We start from the raw sequence: 6,262 nt of genomic DNA, 5'->3' as shown, positions 1-6,262 counted from the left end.
AGGCATTCCTTTATGCTCCCACTCAAAAGTGGCATATCATATAAATGCATCTTTTGTCTTTTAAAAAACAACAACAGTATTGAAACTGAAGAGATGAAGTTCCCATCTGTCTCTCAGGCATTTTATCTTGATGTTACAGATCAGTTTTCTTTATCTTGATTTGAACATTTAAATGTGGGGTTGGGTGCTGTTTTTACGGCACCAACCAAGCAATGCAGGGTTCTTTGTAAATATTTAATTGGGATATGTCCATTAAGGTTAGGGAAAGGCAGGCTGGGTTTGAAACCTGACTTGAATTCAGAAAAGTTTAGGAGACGGCAAGAATAAACCGCAGTACAAACCCAGCACATTTCAAATGTTCCCCCTCCCAGAAGGGCCCCTTCCACATGACGGGTTTCCGGTCTGGATATTGATTCTGTGCAGGTGCCCTGCCTGTCTACTCTATGTGAGAAGCACACACATGTGTCTGTTGCCATATGCACAACACACCTCCCACCTCTTGCCCCTTCCTGTCCTGGGCATTCCTCGCAGCCCCCGGAGGTAAATCAACTACTCATCCTCGTAAGCCACATTACAAGCACTACTGATGTTGCACCACATAGGTTGGGTTGGAGGTTGCTGTAGCACAGTGCTGTATTAACCCCTGATCTGACCTTGCAGCCCAGCACCTTTGGCCCACCTCAGGACCAACGGATCGGGTGGCAGGCATCCCACTCTGCTAGCCCCATTCCGCTGCCCAGGAAGCATGGGATGCCACCGCAGTGCTGGCCACATCCACGAAGTGGGGGGTGGCCACGGCACCCTGTCCACAACTCTCAGCATCTCCGGCTGCAATGGCCTTTGGCTGGGGATGATGGGAGTTGTAGTCAGCAGCAGCTGCGAATTCCTGTTACAGGGAGCACTGGTGGCAGCAGCAGCAGCAAGTCTTTGAAGGTAGCGTGACCAAGAATCGGTGCTTTGCTGCAAAAAGCACCCTGTGAAATGGCATCCTTTGCAAGGAAAAAAAAAGCCCTTCCAATGTATACTCTCTTATCTCAGAAACGGCACTGCTGCGTTTCCGGATGGATTATTGACATTCCAAGTATTCATATACTGTAAAGTTTTTATCATGTGTGCAATACAACAGTCTGGGGACAGACCTTATTTGCAGGACCTGTGGGCCAATGAAAGCAGTTTTTTAAAAAACTGTTTCAGGCTCTCCCCACTGCCCCACCCCCATCCCTGCCTTTGCCATACCAGCGTCCTTTGTTTTTTAGCTTGGATTTCAGCCCCTGGAGACAATTCACTCTTTGTTGGGTAGGGGGAAGGGCCGTTTTTATTGGGTGCTGTGGGGCCAGGCCTGCCATGAAATGGAGTGAAGCAGGTGGCTTCAGGCAGCAGCTGTGGGTCGGTTTTCAGGAACAGCACATCAAGGAGGGCCCCTTGCAACCCTTCTTGAGATGCTGCTGGATAGAAATGCCTCCACTCAAGAATCACGGTCCTTCCTGCAGTGCAGAACTGCTGCACTGCAAAAGCATGTGTGATGTTTGTCTTGACAGGATGTGAAAGAGCAGCCAGGCAACGTTTTCTGTTCTGCCTTCCAGGACGAAGCATCTCTGTCAACAAATGTTGCTTAGAATGCAGGACTTGTTTGTGCCCAAGAAGAACCCTGGCAACAAGCCTACAGAAAGGCAGTTGCTCTAAAGAGGAGGACTGGCTTTCAAGAGAGGTGAAGCGAGCCTTCTTCATTCCACGGTTTTGCCCTGCCAGTTGTGAATCCAAAGCTTCCGATTCGGAATTTGCATCCCGAGTCGGAAACCGTGCCTTGACATCTGAGGGTTGGAGATTGCGTGTCGTCTCTTGATGGTTTTGATTGGAGCAGGGGTCAAATATGAAATGCGCCAACCTATGTCAACAGAAGCTGATGGCAAACAGCAGAATCTGGTGCTCCATGCCTTTCTTGTGAACGTCTCGGAAGAATCTGTTTGGAAGCTGCTGGAAGCAGGACACTGGCCTAGATGGAACTTTGGTCTAATCTTGCAAGGCAGTTGTCCTCCAGAACCGGTCTAGCAATGGTTATTAGCCATGGTTGCACCAAATAGAGCCTCCATATTCAGAGGCAGGATACCACTAAGCATGAGTTGCTGAGAGGAGAGTGGCTTCTTTCAAGCCCTGCTTGTGGCTGCAAATGGGATGCTGGCCTAGACAGACCATTAGCCTGAGCCCCCAGGTCTCTTATGCATTGAATCAAGAGTTCTCAACCTTATGCACTCAACCAAGGGTTCTCCACTTTTAGTTAATTCAGGGATTCCCAACAGGTCCCCAGATGTTGTTGGACTACAACTCCCATCATCTCCAGCCACGTGGCTGGGGATGATGGGAGTTGTAGTCCAGTGACATCTGGGGGCTCAAGGTTGGGAATCCCTGCATTAGCTAACACCATGGCGTGCCACTTATCTAATACCCCCATTTCTGTGCTACGCTACAATGCAGGGTTCATTCCAAGACCTAAACAGGTAATGGTCTTTCCCCCAAATTAGATTCTTTCTCCCACTTAAGACGGGGCAGGTGTGTCTGTTCTATCCCTCAGCAAATGCCACTGTTAATCAAAGCAGGCATTAGGTAACTGTGGACCAGGAGTGCACAAATATTTACCGTATAGCTCCGGAACCTGAGAAACGCAGAGGCAGAGCTCCTGGAGTGAAGCTGCATTTTGCAAAAGACGTGAAGGAATCCCCTGTGGGCGAGATTCTTTTAGGAAAAGATCTCGCAGATATCCAGCAAGGCTTGCATAAGATGGTATGGAAAACAGCTGGATCCTGATTGGAGACAACAGGTCTCTTGGCCGCCCGCATGACCCTGTTTAAGAAGGGGTTAGCAGTTAAGCTGGCATCCTGCATTAAGTAGCAGTGCCAGCTAGTTCAGAGATGGCTTTGAAAAGGAACTGGACACATTCGTGGTCTCTTAATGGCTGTTCGCCTCCCTTGCTCAATGGAACCTCTCTATTCAGAGGCAGTCTACCTCTGAATACCAGCTGCTGAGGCCCAACCATGGCCTCCATGCTCTGCTTGGAAGCTTGCTTCAAGGAAGGACGGCCGTGTGCTTTCAGCTTCTGGAAAGATGGACCTCTCTGTGTAATCATGTAGCTCAGCCTTCCTTTCCCCCTCATTGGCAAAACAGAAACTCTTAAATATTTTGTCCTGTAGAACATGGGTGGAGGGTGAGTCTTTTGCCTTGTACAATTGGACAAAGTATACATACCATATTTACCTGAATAGAAGATGATTCTGAAATTAAGACACCCCCACCTTAAAAAATACAAGTTAAATACAGCTTATATCTGTATTTACCCAAAAGGAAAAGGACTCTGAATTTAAGATGATTCCCCAATTTCTAGCATCAAATAACCTGGAAAAAACCTAGTCTTGTATTCAGGTAAATATGGTATATTCCTCAAAACCATTTGCCAAAAGCTCAGCGCCCCGCTTCCCCATACACACACACACACACACACACACACACACACACACACACACACACACCAGCGTCCCCCCCTTTCCCCTTTATCTTCCTGGAGCCACTGCAGGGGGCAATAACTCACCTACGAAAGAACATCTGCCTGTCTGCTGATAATTCTGTAGGCTCCATCTGCATTGATAGAATCATCTGCAAATTGTTCCTTTATCTCGGCAGAGTCTCTGCAACATCCATCCCACCCCCAGGGAAGACAACCTATCTTTCCCCTTTCTCTCAGTAGAATAATTTGAATAATTTCTGCATGACCCTTGGTCCTTATTTGGTCCAGCTGCTTCTGGGAGTGCTTTGGAGTTTCCACCTTATTTCGATCCAGATGTCTTCACCACTGCTCTCCGCCAGCTCTCTTCACACATTACAATCAACACACTTGGATCAACACACAATCAACACACTCACTTTAACTTCTCCCACCCCCACATGCATTCAGCCACTGTGTGGTGCAGTGGTGAACTTGTTGGGTTGTTGGGGAGACCTGGGTTCCGCTCACTGTTCTTTGAAGACCTGGGTTCAGATCTGTGCTCCTGGGAATTGTAACAGGAGTTCCCAGATGTTGTGGACTACAACTCCCATAATCCCCAGCCAAAGGCCATTGCAGCTGGGGATGCTGGGAGCTGTCGTCAACAACATCTGGAGATCCCTGATCGAGGGAACACTGGTTCAGATTCCTGTACACTGGGCAACCTTGGGCCAGTGACTGTCTCTCAGGCTAACCTACCTCACAGGGTTATTTTGGGGAGAAAAGGAGGAAGAGCCATGTCCACCACCACCCTGTATAAATGTCATAAATAAAAGAATAAAATAACCTGTGAAAGCACTGTGGACATACAAACTGTAGGCTCCGTCCATGCACTTGGGGGCCATACCTTATCTAGAGTTCCCAACTGCATGGACAGAAACCCTGTTCTCTTGACATATCCACGGGGAGCAAATGTACATAGCTGGGGGGCCTGTGTGGATTTTTGTGCAGAGCCAGGAATTTTCGGCCTCATGTTCAGGATGATGGTGGCGGGCGGGGGGGGGGGGGGGGCAGGGAATTGGCAGGGCTGGAACTATGGATGACTTGTAGGGAGCCTCCAAGAAATTCTGAGAAAGTTTGGACGCCTGGTTGGAGGTAGGAGGCTATCCTTTTTGCCATTCCTATTTTTCCTGCTACCTGTTTGGTGGTGGTGGTGGCAGCAGTACAGAGCTCTTCTCAGCAGCTGGGGATGATGGGCATTGTAGTCCAGAAACATCTGGAGACTCCAGTTTGAGAAGCCCTGATTTAATGGCTTCTGAGAAGATGAAGAATTCATCTGCAGAGGAGCAGTTGGAAGAATCCCACCTTTGTTTTCTTAAGACTTTCAAGGAGTCACCAGCGATGAGACTCGGCACTTTCCTTTGCAGAATGGGACAACAGGTGTTCCAAAAAAATGCACTGCACGAATGGTAGAACCCCAACCAACAAAACACTGACTCTTTTATGATGAGTTAATTGCTATATGATGTCATCGGATTGCTGGCATATAAAAATGAAATGGTAATAAACATTAAGTTTTGCTTTTGTCTGTTAAGGTGTGGCCTCAGAACAGCAGCATGGGACTGGGGTTCCCATCTGGAGCTGTAAATTATGCCTGCGATGAACTAGACAGATGCGCACTTGATGGAGGACAGGAAAATGAATTCTCTCTGATCACCTCCCTGGTTCTTCTACGCACACTGAGGTTGTACGAAACGCCTGGCTTCAACTGGCCGGTTCTTGGACAACAATTTTTGGTTCCTGGGTGGGGTCTGTGAGCAAAGTCGGCTGAGTTTGGTGAGGAACTCAAAGCAGGTCTGGGGACTGAGCTCGGGTGCAGAACCCAGCAGGTTTCAACCGTGTGATGGGTCTGGGGGTAGAACTCACAGTTTATAGCAGCTCTGTGAAGTGGTGTATTGCTGCGCGGAGGGGCTGGGACCCAGCCCCTCAAGTTTCCCCCTCCAGGGTCTCTCAGCAGGGACACAAAGCCCTTTGCTTTCTAGATGGAAATTATAGGCTGCTCTTGCTATGCCAACCATTTGGTACACAACTGAGAATCAGACTACCACTGATTTTATGACCCTTCTTCCTGCCGTCTGTTACAAGGAGTATCCTCTACCCTTTGGGGCTGACAACAACCCAGCCAGGCCACTCTCTGGGGTGAATAACCACAGGAGGTTCAAGCTCTGTGGGGCTAGGACTTCTTGGAACAGAACGCACCCCTTCCCCAAATTATTGCATCTTCCTAAGGGGTGTGTGTGGCTATTGGGGTGGCCATGGCTATGGGGAGTGGCTGTCAGGTGGTTGTGGCTACGGGGACTCTTGTGGAATTTGTGACTACATCACTGGATCTAAAGAGTGGATTCCAGCACAAACACTCCCTGGTCCCTTAATGTAGGGCTGGGCAGATGGTGGGTTTAGTACAGTGGTTCTTAATGTGTGGGGTCTGCCAGATGTTGCTGGTCTTGTGGTAGCAAGCATGACTTGTCCCCTTAGCTAAGCAGGGTCTGCCCTAGTTGCATATGAATGGGAGACTTGATGTGGAAGTCCTGCTCTATTCAATGGGGCTAGTTCCTGCCAAGCGAGTGGGTACGAGGCTGCAGTCTCGGAGCCAAGCAGGGGCATTTAACATTTGTCTCAACAACCTCAAACCTGTTTGCATTGTGTGGAGAGATGCTTCCCCTTGGGGAGTCCGCTTGGGAGTCCTCTCGCTCATCCACACGTCCCACCTCTCCAAAAACCAAGACCTGA

Source organism: Hemicordylus capensis, chromosome 8 (assembly GCF_027244095.1).
Source record: "Hemicordylus capensis ecotype Gifberg chromosome 8, rHemCap1.1.pri, whole genome shotgun sequence".
In the NCBI taxonomy this organism is placed as follows: Eukaryota; Metazoa; Chordata; class Lepidosauria; order Squamata; family Cordylidae; genus Hemicordylus; species Hemicordylus capensis.
The sequence above is the reverse complement of the archived record's forward strand: the minus strand, read 5'-3'. Positions refer to the sequence as shown.